Below are 14,207 nucleotides of genomic sequence, written 5' to 3'. Positions count from 1 at the left end.
TTCTTTCATTTAACCATAGGAGCTTGACTGCACGGACTAATAAGACCCCCTTGTAGATTGTGATGTTCGAATATGTCGAGGTGTAAAAAACTATTATCACTTGGTTTCTATAGCTCCAAACCTTCCACATAACATGGTGAACCTCGAGCGGCTCTTAGTTCAATATTTGTCATTGGATAACGGACGAGTTCTCACTTATTATGACAGTCAGTTTTCGGCTTTCTCCATTGAGGTACTTAACTAGACAAGCTAGAAGTACAATCGGAACAATTCTCCCTTTACCATTTTAGCCGAACGAGCAGAATGTAAAGGGGTAAGCACATGAGCCGGGGTAACTCAACTATTGACCCAAGACATAATTCAAAATTGATGCATATAATGCAATATACACGACTCCACACACACGTAATACAAAATAGTGGTGGAATGATGCTGAGGACAACCACAATAGCCAAGCCCCAGGTCAATTAGCCATTAGCATTTAATATGCGTATCAAACACGCTTGTGTTGGTGCTGAAAAATAGTTCAGAAAGGAAAGAGAAAAATATGTAGAAAGACTAATGAGTCATAAAGAGTGATCTTTATTTACGATTAACGTGTGGTATCTATCCACACAATTTGAATTGCCCAAGCAACTCTTATGAATACTAAAAAGAAATTTACAAAGGAAAGCTTTACACAGGGTCTCTTGTGGATGGCTTGATGTCCCTTATCGTTCATGTTGCACGTCCACGCCTTTACTCTTCGGGAAGTACTACTTGACAAGGGGGTGCGGTAATAGTTGGCGAGTGGACCTTTAGCGGAGGCGGTCTTGAGAAGTCGTTGAGGTGTCGATAGCTTGACACAGAGTGCGTCCTTGGTCGTGCGTGTATTTTTCGAGGACGTGTAATGACTATATTTCAATTTAGCTAAATACTTGGTCCCGTGTAGTCGATCCCCACAGTTGTGCACGGTATTTTAAGCGCAAAATTGTGCTTTCAGGGCACGTACTTTGGTGGTGGCGGAGTCCTACTATGGGGAGTGTATCCCTATTTGGTTTGAGCGTGAGAAGGGTCCGGGAATTGTGGCGGAACTCGAGCTCTTTTATTCTCCCTCGTTCCTTAACGATGAGCTGGGACTTTGGAATTGTGCTGACGGACGGTACTTTGGCTATAGAGCCGCAATATGTTCCTCGATTCGGAGGGATCGCTTAGTGTTACCATTGACGGTAATAACGCCCTTAGGTCCTCGCATCTTTAGCTTCAGGTATGCATAATGGGGAACGACATTAAAGCGAGCGAACGCTGCATGACTGAGGAGTGCATCATACCCGCTGCGAAAAGGGACAATGTCGAAGATCAAGTCTTTGTTGCGGAAGTTATCGGGTGAATCGAACACTGCTTCCAGAGTTATGGTGCTCGAACAACGGGCCTTGACGCTAGGAATTATTCCTTTGAAGGTGGTGTTAGTGGGCTTGATCCTTGACGGATCGATACCCATTTTTGTCATTGTGTTTGCATAAATAAGATTTAGGCTACTGCAGCTGTCCATAAGGACTCTAGTGAGATGGTACCCATTAGTAATGGGGTCGAGTACGAGGGTCAACGAACCCCCGTACCGAATACTTGTTGGGTGATCCGTGCGATCATAAATGATCGAACATGCCGACCATGGGTTATACTTCGGGGCTACTAGCTCTATGGTGTATACATCCTGAAGTGCTTGTTTCCTATCCTTTTTTGGTATGTGTGTAACATAGATCATGTTCAGGGTTTTCACCTCAGGAGGAAATTTCTTTTGGCCCCCGTTGTTCGGTCGATGAGGTTCTTCATCATCCTCACTTCGGGGACTCTTGCCCTGGTCCTCGGCTATATTTTTGCTTGTGTGTTTGATTACCCAACAGTTATGGTCGATGTGTTACGTCTCCAATGTATCTATAATTTTTTATTGTTCCATGCTATTACGTTATCATTTTAGAACACTTCTTATGTACTTACCTACCAATTTACATTATTTTTTAGCACTGACCTACCGACCCAGTGCCGAGTGCCACTTGTTCTTTTCTGCGTGTTTTCCTACTTTTCAGGTTTGAGTACCAAACAAAGTCCAATTGACCTGAAACTTTTTGTGAATTTTTTTGGACCAAAACAAGATCATGGAGCATCGGAAGGAGCAAGAGGGTGCCCGAGGTCCCCCACAAGCCAACAGGGCACGCCCTGACGGCTTGTGGCCCCCTCGTGGCTCTCCCGACTCCGTTCTATGGCCTATAAATTTTCATCTACCCTAAAAACATCGAGGGAGGTCCTGAAACCCTTTTTACGCTGCCACAAGTCTCTGTTCCGATGGGAGTCCATCTAAAGCTCTGCTCCGGCACTCTGCATGAGGGGGATCGATCACGGAGGGCTTCTGCATCAACCTTGTTGCCCTCATGATGATGTGTGAGTAGTTCACCATAGACCTACAGGTCCATAGTCAGTACCTAGACGACAATCTCTCTCTTTGATCTTCAATACAATGATCATCACATCTTTGTTTTGATCCATATGATGTAACTCTTTTGTGCAGTGTGTTTAGTGGGATCCGATGAATTGTGGGTTTATGTTCAGATTATTCATGATAAATATTTGAGTCTCCTTTGATATATAATATGATTCTTATGTGCATGATTATGATAGCTTCATAATTCTCTCCGATCTATTGAAATAGTTTGGCCAGCTAGGTTGATATTTCCTCGGTGAGAGAGGTGCGTTGTAGTAGGTTTAACCCAGCGAGTTTCTATATCCCAGTGACAAAAGGGGACAAGTTGCATCTTTGTGTTGCTTCTACTAAGGATAAAACGATGGGGTTTATAAATATTTGTTGAGTTTACTTTATCCACATCATGTCATCTTACTCTGAGCATTACTTCGTTTGTCATGAACTTAATACATAGAGAGGCAAGCATAGAATCGCTCTTGAAGTGAAGTAATAGTAATAGGTGCAAGTAGGAGTCGGCCTATTTGTTTATGGACATGATGCCTATATTTACATGATAATTTCTGTGAAAATCGCATAACTATTAGTTCTTCTATCAATTGCCCAACAATAATTTGTTTACCCACCGTGTGCTATTTTCATGAGAGATGCCATTAGGGAAAAATGTGGCCCTCGGGTCTATTCACAATATATTGCTGAAACCTCCAATACCTTGCTGCCATTTATTTGGTTTTATTTTATTTTGCATTTTACAATTATCTACACACCTCATTCGCTTCCAAATAACGAGACCAAGGGGATTGACAACCCTCTTTCCCGCGTTGGGTGCAAGCAATTTGTTCTTTTGTGCGCAGCCGCTGAATACGGTTGTGGTTGATATTCCTATTGGTTCGATAAACCTTGGTTTCAGAACTGAGGGAAATACTTACCCGCATTGTGCTGCAATAACCCGTTCCTCTTCATGGAAAACCCAACGCAGATCACAAGTATCTGGAACGATTTCTGGCGCCGTTGTCGGGGAATATCATCACCAACTATCAAGTAACTCCACACAAAATTTCATTCGCTAGTTCCTCTTTTTATTTGCTGGTATATTTAGTTTGACTCATAAAAAATAAAATAAAAAAATATTTACCTTTGCTTTCTTAGCTTGTCACTAGTTTGCATCTTCGCTCTCTAGTTTATTTGAAAGTTGCTATTATGTCCGAGTTCGAAGTTAGTGTTGCCTCTTGAGGGAGTCCAGGATTAGGGGGTCCTTGGGCCGCCTACCTGTCCTTATGGGCCGGACTCTCTGGCATGTTCGACCGTTGGCAGAAGTGTTGGATTCGAGATGGACTCTTCCGAAGACTTGGCATGTAATCCAAGGAGATGTAGTAATCAACATATTCCTTCTCTGTTGTAACCGACCTTGTGTAAACCCTGACACCCGTGGCATCTATATAAACTAGGGGATAATAGCTCGTAAGACACATCAAGCTCATTACGATTAGGGTTTAGACCACAACATCGATCTCGCAATAGATCAACTCTGTACTCTGTACTACCTCATCAATAACAACAAGAGCGGGACATATGGTTTAACCTCCATTAAGAGGGCCTGAACCTGGGTAAAACACCATCTCCATCGTATCTTGTTACCCATTGACCCTAGATCCGCAGTTCGGAACCCCTACTCGAGATCGGCTGGTTTTGACATCGACATTGGTGGTTTCATTGAGACCTCCACTGTAGGATCACTAGAAGGATCGATGGCTCGCGTCATCATTGGCAACGAAATCCGCAGCGAGGATATATTTGTCCCTCGATAGATTTTTGCGTTTGACGGTGTTGTGTTGCATACCGATCCCGCCGGTCACTTGGACCAGGTTGGAAGTTTCGCCCCCAATTATGAGATTTGGTTCGGGAACTTGGAGTTTGTCATCGGTCCCCGGGGAGACCTTATTTTGACAACGTCCCTCCCTAATGATGATTAACATCAAAGGAGGTGGGTTTCTTCCTTGAAACGACTCATGTTGAGGCTCTGGTATCGGATCCCGAACTGGACATTCAATGTGAATCACGAGTAGGTTGCCGCATCTCAGGCCCAACTCCAAATACTCTAAAGGTTGCAACGCCCCAGGTTGATCCCGTAGGATGCGGACTCACGGACGCCATGGATATTGAGAAATTAGACGAGTTGCTTGGCCGAATACACACCATGGGAGTCTCCCATGACCAACCGTCAGCCTATGACCAGATCGGGATCAAACCCGATGCACTTGATCGCTACTGTTGAGGAACCGGCGGGGGGTTTGCCCTCCCGACCACCGGAACTTAGGACCATTTGCGTCCCAATATCCGGTAACCTGGATTCTCCGGTGAACGAGTTGTGCCCAGGACTCAATTTGGAGTGTGAGTTGTCATGTCCAGTCAGCCATACGGACCCTAGACCTAGCACTCCAACTCTCCAATGGTTTTGGATACGATCAGTAATACCGGAGGAACGCGTGTTGTCAATACACCGATTTTTTTTCTCACAAACCTCCCAGTTTAGGAATCATTTGAGTATCACAAGAGGACCTAGCATACGGGACGTCCATCATGTCAGGCAGGCGCCAGGGGAGTTATTCCAACACTTCTGGGCTAGATTCCTGCTAAACATAAACCAGATATTGGATTACAACTGCCAAGACATTATAAACATATTTCGGCATAATTGTCACGAAGAGGGAATCTTGAATGCCCTCACCTGTCGCCGCATCCAAAGCCTCACTGAGCTTTCGGCATTGGTACATAAATACTGCGTCATGGAAAGTACCTAGCATTCTCAGTAGCTACAGGCAGAATCAACCCGCACCAAGCAAACCAGAGAAGCTCATAAAAAGCGCATACTTCGGCAGCAACTAAGAAAATGTGGGTGTCAAAAAAGAACAAGCCCTTACCCCCATTCAATCCACGTTACCTCACACCGTCTCCACCCCACATGCTTCAAGCCTGTTGGGTCGTCAGGCAGGTGGCTAAAAGCGGAGAAGCTATTCTCGAGGCCCAGTCACAGCAAGGGCGTTCACTCGAACCCCCCCCCCCCCCCCGGTAACAATGTTGATGTGCCCACGATCTATGAGACTTTCTCCTCAAATAATCAAAGGAAAATAGCTCTCCGAGAAGACCACCAAGTATTTATGGTGGCAGCAGCACATCCATGGACAAACACACCCATCACATTTATGGAGGAAGACCAGCATGGAATATGGTCCAACCAAACACCAACCGTGTTAGTCCTCAATCCCATTATAGATGGTTTTAAATTATCTAAGGTGCTAATGGACGGCGGCAGTGGCCTAAACCTCATCTATGAGGATACATTGGAGAAAATTCATTTTGATCGATCCCGCATCAAATGTAGTAGCACAACTTTTCGAGGAATCATCCCCGAAAGAGAAGCTCAATGTACGGGTCGAGTCTCCCTCAATGTGGTCTTCGACACCCATGAGAATTATAGGCCCGAAGAGCTCACCTTCCATATTGTACCCATCAAAAGCGGCTATCAGACCCTCTTGGGGCGGGAGGCCTTCACCAGATTCCAGGCTGTACCCCATTATGGGTATATGAAATTCAAAATGCCCGGACTCAATGGTGTCATTATCCTGACAAGTGATCCGGATAGAGCCCAACTGGCTGAAAATAACATTGCAGCGCTCGCCCTCGAGGCACTCTCAGAAGCCCTTGCAGCTGAAGAACTCACCAAACTAAGATCGATGGTTGACATGGATGATGTGACTCTTAGCAAGAGGCTCAAGTCCACATCTTTCAAGCCTGCCAACGAAATAGTCAAGTTTCAAGTACACTCGATGGACCCTGCCAAAATAGCGTCCATTGAAACACAACTTGACCCCGCGATCGATGAAGCACTGCGCAGATTCTTGCAAGAAAACTGTGATATATTCGCGTGGCACCCTTGAGACATGCCAGGAATTCCGCGAAGACTGGCCGAGCACACCTTGAACATAATAGACGAATTCAAACCTGTCAAACAAACGTTGTGTCGTTTTTCCAAACCCAAGTGTCAAGCCATGGGCATGGAACTAGCAAAATTGCTCGAAGCCGGATTCATTCGGGTCATCAAACATCCCAAGTGGTTAGCAAACCTGGTGATGGTCCCAAAAAAGGACAAATCTTGGCGATTGTGTGTCGATTTCAAAGACCTCAACAAGGCTTGCCCTAAGGCTCCGTTTCCTTTGCCTCGCATTTACCAAATCACTCATGCCATCGCAGGACATGACTCACTTTATTTCCTCGACGCTTACTTCAGATACCATCAAATAAAATGACGGGATCTGATCAGGCGGCAACCGCGTTCATCAATGTTGTTATTAGCATTACTCAACCGATCAAGAGCAATCCGATCAGGCGACGCAACTCATTCTTTATTGATACTAGACTGAAGATTTATTGAAAAGAACTGCAACATCTCTACTATTAAAGGGGATCTGTCGTCGTCGTGATGGTTCAACCTTATCTCATCGCTCGTATGACTGGCACGCTCCAACCAGCGCACGTCCCTCACCCCATCGATTTTCTTTACGTACATCCCTGCTCCCATCTCCAGTTTATATGCAGGGAAAAGAAACCAAAAAAATCCTTCACTGGTCCATCCACGCACGCACGTCTCCCACTCTGCAATCCCCAGCCGCCGCTCGACTAATCACAAAACGAAGCCCCTGAACACACACGACGCACACGTCTCCCCTCCCAATACTAAAAAACTGGTGAAGAAAACTAAACAAAAAAGGTTGCCCGGCAAAACCCTAGCTGCAGGCTCGAGAGCGGCCTCCCTCTGCCCCGTCGCCAGCTCCCTCCGTCGATCCATGTGGCCATGGCGGGCCGAAACTGCTGCAGGTGCGTGACGTGAAGGATCTTCTGGCGTCGCACCGCCCATCGTGCCACCCACCACCTCCACCCTCCATCATAGGTGACCGTCTTCATCTAGCAACTCCATGAGCTTGACGCACAACCCCATATGCCCCAACGTCTGCAACATCCCGCGTGACGCCCGGCTGTCGGGTCGACCGTCTGCGCCCGCGCTGCGCCACCTGAACCCTATCCCGGCCCCGATGCACCGCACCGTGCCCCGCAGTTGGGAGATGGAGAAGGGGCCGCCGGAGTCATTGTCGCTTGACTTTGCTCTCTACGACAAGCCTGCATCTCTCCAATACGTTTTCTTGCCCATCTTCCTGCTGTCACCACCAGTTAGTTGCAAAAAAGTTGAAAGACCTCCATTTTTTCACGTTTGTGCTTACTGGAGAATCAATTTTTTGTTGTTCTGGTGCTGCAGACCCTGCGAACATCTTTGAGGTGCTTTTTTCCTTAGCTTCTTGTACCCCAACCTCTTGAACCCCTTGAACGGGGAGCTGATAATGAACCCCTAGAAAGTCCAAGGTATGGTGTACAATAGCATTTCTCTCTATTGTACTTATGCTTCTATCTGTTCTTTGCATTAATTCAGAATGCCGATTGTTATGCTTCGACAAAAAGATGTTCAGAATATTGTGAGCGATTGGCCAAGCCTGAATATATAGGCGTATCGGTGGATGAGGAGTAGAATGACAAGGAGTTGAGCGATTAGGCTAACTCAATTATTTTAGATATTTCATAGTGTTGCTTTCCATTGTTAGTTCAAACTGGATATTTGTTCAACAAAAAACAAGAAGTTTTTGAGTCATGCCTTTTGTTTTCTTCATTAGAGATCCACCCATTGAAATGATCGGGGTAAGTAAACCCATTGAGTTGATGACGTCATGTGACCGCCGGAACGGCATGACGTGGACACCTATGGCAAGGCCAGTTGTTGTACGCGCAGGCGCTTAGCCATTGAGCCCGTGACCTTATTCCTATAGATGTACCCCATCCCACGATCCCCTAATCCTCTATGGTTGCTCACAGAATTTGCAGGTTATTTGACATGATTTATGTCACAAATCTGAATTTCTCTAGACCTCGCAACTCCTCTTGTCCTTCACACCCCTTGGATTCACTGGAGTCTGGACACCGCACGCATGCAAAAGGCCCAGTTTTAGTTTGTCCAGAGATAAGAGTCAAGTAGACAGGGAATGGAGAGAATAGTTTTCATTGAACTTCTAAAGGTTTCTACCATCTCTTTTTTGGGCTAAACTAAGACTTGATTGAAAATTTTACTATGTTTTTAAGACCGTTGATCTATTTCTATATGGTATTGTTAATTATTGGAATGTTCACATATGTTATTTATTGTCAAATAGTTTTAGGAGGAACACCCTGTTTTCAAATCTTAGCTCTGCCACTGATAGGTGGGGTTCCCACCAAGGAGGCAACATCCACTTTTCGGAGGACGAGGCCAGAAGTCCCAAGAGAATCTGCGGAATGGGAGGAGGAGTCATAGGAGGCTGAGAGTGATGAACAAGAGCACGAGATGGTGCTCTCGCTGCAAGATAGGGAGCTATGCCAATAGTCGTTGTGGGCTTGTGGCGCTGGTCGCGTGGGCGCATCACCAACCATAATCGTCCAGGCTATGGCACGAGGCTCGTGTTTGCTGCTGGCCCGACGATTACCCCAACACGATGATAAGGCGACTCCCCCAACCCGATGGTAAGGTATCATCCATTCAATTTTGACTCTGTTGACCACTAGCTTTTGTGTAAGTGTGACATTCTAAAGCTAACTTTGTAGCTATTTTCGTGTCCTGTAATTCAATGGTATAAAGTTGTGTGCACGATACTGATTTGATGAAACTTTGCCTAGAGGGGCTCTCAATTTTAGGCCAAACACAGTTTATTCTCAAACCATTGCATCTTTTGGGGAAATGCTTCAAGGTGGTTTTACTATGACAGTATGACTGTGCTTGTAATGTTAGCTTTGTCTTGCAAGGTGGGCTAATGCAGTAGGCTTATTAAATGGCGAACATGTCCATGTATTAGGTAGGATCAACAAGAGTTGGTTGGCAGCTGTTATGTATATATGTTATGGATCAGAGGTACTTAATCTGTCATTTGCCCCCCTTTTTGTTAGTTCAAGCCCTTATGGTTATGCTCTTATATGCATACACATGACTTATTTCCATATTTAAGAAGAGTGCATTTTACAATGAGCTTTATATCCAATGTTGATCTTAATCAGTACATCTACAGATCAGTTTTAGGATTTCCTGTTTTCTTCATATTGAATACCAGTTGTCCAGTATGTGTATTTGTAGAATATTGCAGACATGCAGTAAAGTGTTGCCTTATATACACGAGATGTAACTTATTTTAAATAAGCTTTTTAAAATTAAAAATACTAAAATGCACATGTTGCTAATAATTTATCAGTAGTCAGTGACTTCCTTATACATATTGTGATTAGTTACACTATTTCTTATAGGTTATAAGTTACAGGTTTCCTGTTTCCTTACATGCGCTCCTCCTTATGCCGTCATTCCGTCGTGATGGCACAGTCATGCATGCAGTGCCAGTAGTGAGACCAGCATCACATCCCCATCACTGGATCTACTAATGAGAGGAAGGAAGAAGGAAGAGCGCATGTTTTGGATGGACGCTTGCTTGGGAAGCTAATGATTTGAATCCTTGTGTGCAATGAAACAGGAAGCTCGATCTATTTGTTAATTCTAAGTGGTTGTTCTTTTACAGGTAAACAATTTATTCTTCAATCTCATTGCCTTTATATGGCAGACGACACCAAAAGAGAAGTCTGGGGAGTTGCTTGGTCCTATGGCATGTGAAAATTAGAATCAATTGATGGACGAGCGATTGAATCAACAATTCAACATGCTGCAAGTTGGGTAGAGGAATTGAAACACAGGTTCGGTGCAGAGGTCTTTTTCTTCAGCGTGTGATTCAGATTACAAATACAATACGTACCGAGCATACCAGCATTTCCGTGCCCCAACTCCACCAAACTGCCAGCCTAGATGCACAAGCCTACACCGATGACGCCCCTCAGGTTTCGGTCTCCTCCGGTGAATCATTCGTCGATACCTTGTTTTCAGTTTCTTCAGAGTCCAATTGGTTGCCAGTCGGTGGCAGGCATATGCATCATCTTTGCATCAAATGCCCTTCACTGCATCTTGCTTTCAGTTTCTTTATAATCGGCGGTCGGTGACACGGTATCCATCTTCGTATAGCACTAGATGTGTTGCAAACAGTTTGCTTTACCTGTTTGTCGGATTTTACTCGGGCGGATCTTTCTATGCTTTGTGTGGTTCCGACGGTGGTCACCATGATCGAGCTTCCTACCATCCTATTCAGTCGATCACGAGAACATGGAATATCACGACGGATTCAGTCGACGACCAATGTAGTCAGATAAAAAGCTTGACATCTGCAAATGGAACATAAGCACTCGGTGTTAGAACCACTTCCAGTTGACAAGGCCATTGATGTGGTCAAGATCAGTACAGGTACGTGCTTTATTTTATTGGTGCTTTTTAACAAAGACAACTGATGGTCCTCTGTCACAAATTTTCTAATATGTCAAACATTGTATCATTTCGATTTCAGGTTTTGGATTGGATAGTGAGCCTCTTTCACAGAGAATTACATCATAATGCATCATACATAGTTGCCTGGATGAACTATGGTACAACTTTAGACTTCTTTTCACCTACTTGTTGTCTGTGTCTGCCCTCTAGATGAACTACTTAGACAGTCAGATAGATAGCACTAATTTTACATATTCTTCCTCATGTACTCGCAGATCATATTGTTCTTTGCTATCAATGGTTGATTTTTTTGTGCTATCAGCTTAGTTAATCATCTTTGTGCTACCAGTTTGGTTATTGTTCTTTGTGCTATCAGCTTTGGCCAATTCACCTAGGCAGTCTTACATGTCCATCTTAGAAAAATTACAATTCATATATATGACTATGCTTGCAGTTTTGAAACCTTAATGTGGCTAAAAGCATTTTGGCAGAAGAAGTGTTGTGCTAGCAGTGGATCTTATTTGATTGGTTATTTTTGTGGAGGGGTCCAAGCAATTCATTTTGTAGTCCCATTTTTCTTTTTGGGATACACTAACCTTCGAATCAAATGTGATGGGTTTACGTACTTGATTTCTACATGTGTAGCTATGTTGGCATTCAAGTTGGGTGCATCTATCTAATTGTTGATTCCATTTTTTACTATAGATTATGTATATTCACTATGATTGTTGATTCCGAAGTCTTCCAGGGAACAAGATGCCCCACTTGTTATCATGTTGTGTGGATTAAAACAAATTTACCACCGATGGTGTTTATAAAGCTTATCCAAAATTTATTTGCAGGTGATGTACTTCAGGTAACTTTGAGCCATTGTAATCCATTGTTCTTTATTGTAAGCCTTGATACTTGCTTATACCACGGAAGATGAGGTCTCCACTACAATCCATTAACCATGTTTAGCAACGCATAATCAGTATCCAGTTCAGGACAACTCGATGGTTATCTCTAATATATAACTCACTGCTAACATTTTGTTTGCTTTGAATGAAATTATTTGCTCTTAGTCTATAAAGAATTTCATGGATGAAGAAAATAGAACATCTACTAAAGCTGATCATTGGCAAGTAAATCCATCAAGGAGGAGCGCTCGACGCATGCGGTCGGTTCTGGAGAAGAAGGGGAGGTGTTGGTTGCAGGGTGCTGGAGCTGAGACGGTCACATGCATGTCTGAGAAGAACAGTCTCATCGATGTCACCTCCCTCACCTTTCTGCTGCTGTGATGCGGATCAATCTAAACATGTTTTTTTGGTTAGTTTGTCTATTTTTTCAGGGTTAAACTTCATTCATTGAAGAAACATATGTTGGAGAATGTAGATTCAGCATTCGTTTCAGTAGCTTTGGAGGTATTCTATACGACCTATGAGTGATATACCCTCCTCTCTCCTCCGTCCATTTCACTCAAGTAGTCATGTTAACCCCAGTACACACATGTGTAGTGTGCCTTTAGGTGGTTTTCCCTTCGCTACATGTAATGTAGTTTTATGAATTTTCAAGCTCTTATTATACCAGACTAAGTGGTTATATTGTATATCTATTTGGTTAGGACAATATTTCTCCGTGTTCGCCGGGGTGCCATTGATTTTTTTAAACAGGTAGCTTTGATTATTTTCTCCGTGGCTGACATGTCGGCCCCACATGTCAGTTAGATAAAACAAATGGTTTGTTTAGGGGTGGGTCCAACCTGTCATAAACCAGATCAATTATGAATCACATTGTCATTTGGGTTTTTTGAAACAACCAACCCATGTTGGTAGTTATCAGCGAAAAAAACTAATCCGTAGTTTTTTGGAATCCTAACCCAAATTGTAGTAGTTTTATGCTATTTACTCCTCTGCGAAGGTACTTATATATGAATAAAAATAGAGTAATAAGTTGGAAATAATTTTGACTCTTCATGCCATAGAGAGTTAACACAAGTGTCAATGGAGGGTATCTTGAGCTCTCATTCAAACCAGGTGTCAACAGCTAGATATAGCTTAAAGATAGTACTCCCTCCTTGTCAAAATTATATACTCCGTCTGGTTCATATTACTTGTCTTGGATTTGTCTATATATGGATGTATCTAGACATGTTTTAGTGTTAGATACATCTAAGACAAGTAACTGGAACTGGAGGGAGTATTAGAATTGTCCCAAGTTAGAGTTTGCAAAAAGTATATTTACAATAACGAATATATATGATATGAAAAAGTATTCCATTTTGAATATAATGGTAATTATTTGGTATTGTAGATATTGGTAACTTTTCTGTAAACTTCGTCAAAACTTACAAGTTTGACTTAGGACAAAACTAATATACACAATATTCAAAAGAGGGACTACCTACAGCATTAACTCTCCATAGAAACTACTCAACTCTTCTCACATTATAGAGCTACACAATGTCACACTTTGCAATTTTCCTCCAAGGTATTTGAGTCGCGACTCATGTGAATCACTGAGGGGTAGCGACTCGGAAAAAGTCGAGCATGTAGTTGCGACTAGTCGCGACTCGCTTTTTTAGTCGGGACTAAGTTGAGTCGACCTTTTTGTTGCAACTCATCAACTAGTCGACGAGTAGTCGCGACTAGTCGAGCGACTCAAAATCCATGGTTTCCTCATAAAGACCAAAATTTCGATGATGGTAATCTTAAGTTCTGAAAAATGTCCTTCGGACTGCCCTCATAGAGACAACATTGTATGAACTCCAGAGCTAGCTAGAAAAACCGTAACCCTAGCCCCTGTGCCGCCCTTCCTCCCGGCAACTAGGATGGTGGCCCCGCCTCCCCTTCTCTCCCAACCGCCTTCAGGCAGAGCCGCTAGGGCAGAGCCCCTCGCGGTGGCTGGTGGTGGGTACCTTCTTCCTCCTCGGCCGGCAACGAGCAGTGCAGGATGCAATGACTATAGTGGTATGTTGTGCTTGGATGGGGGCATCGTGGTCGCAACGCGCGTCGCCGTGCTAGTCTTGTCGTTTCTTTGTTTTTAGTTGTTCTTGGGGATTTCCTCGGTACCTTGTATCGTTTGGCTATGTGGCTTTATTAATATAAAGAGGGCTGAAAGCCTGCTCCAAGAAACAACATTTTAATAACTCTAGTCTCCTACTCCGTCTGTAAAGAAATATAAGAGCATTTAGATCACTACTTTAGTGATCTAAACACTTATATTTCTTTACAGAGGGAGTACATAATATCCTGAAAAGAGATATCATACTCTAGAAATGTTATACGGACCTTGCTAGATATTTACACATCTCTGACCTTAATCAACAACTCTTTATTCGTCTTG

This window comes from Hordeum vulgare, chromosome 4H, assembly GCF_904849725.1.
Source record: "Hordeum vulgare subsp. vulgare chromosome 4H, MorexV3_pseudomolecules_assembly, whole genome shotgun sequence".
Taxonomy (NCBI): Eukaryota; Viridiplantae; Streptophyta; class Magnoliopsida; order Poales; family Poaceae; genus Hordeum; species Hordeum vulgare.
This window is presented reverse-complemented; position numbering follows the sequence as displayed.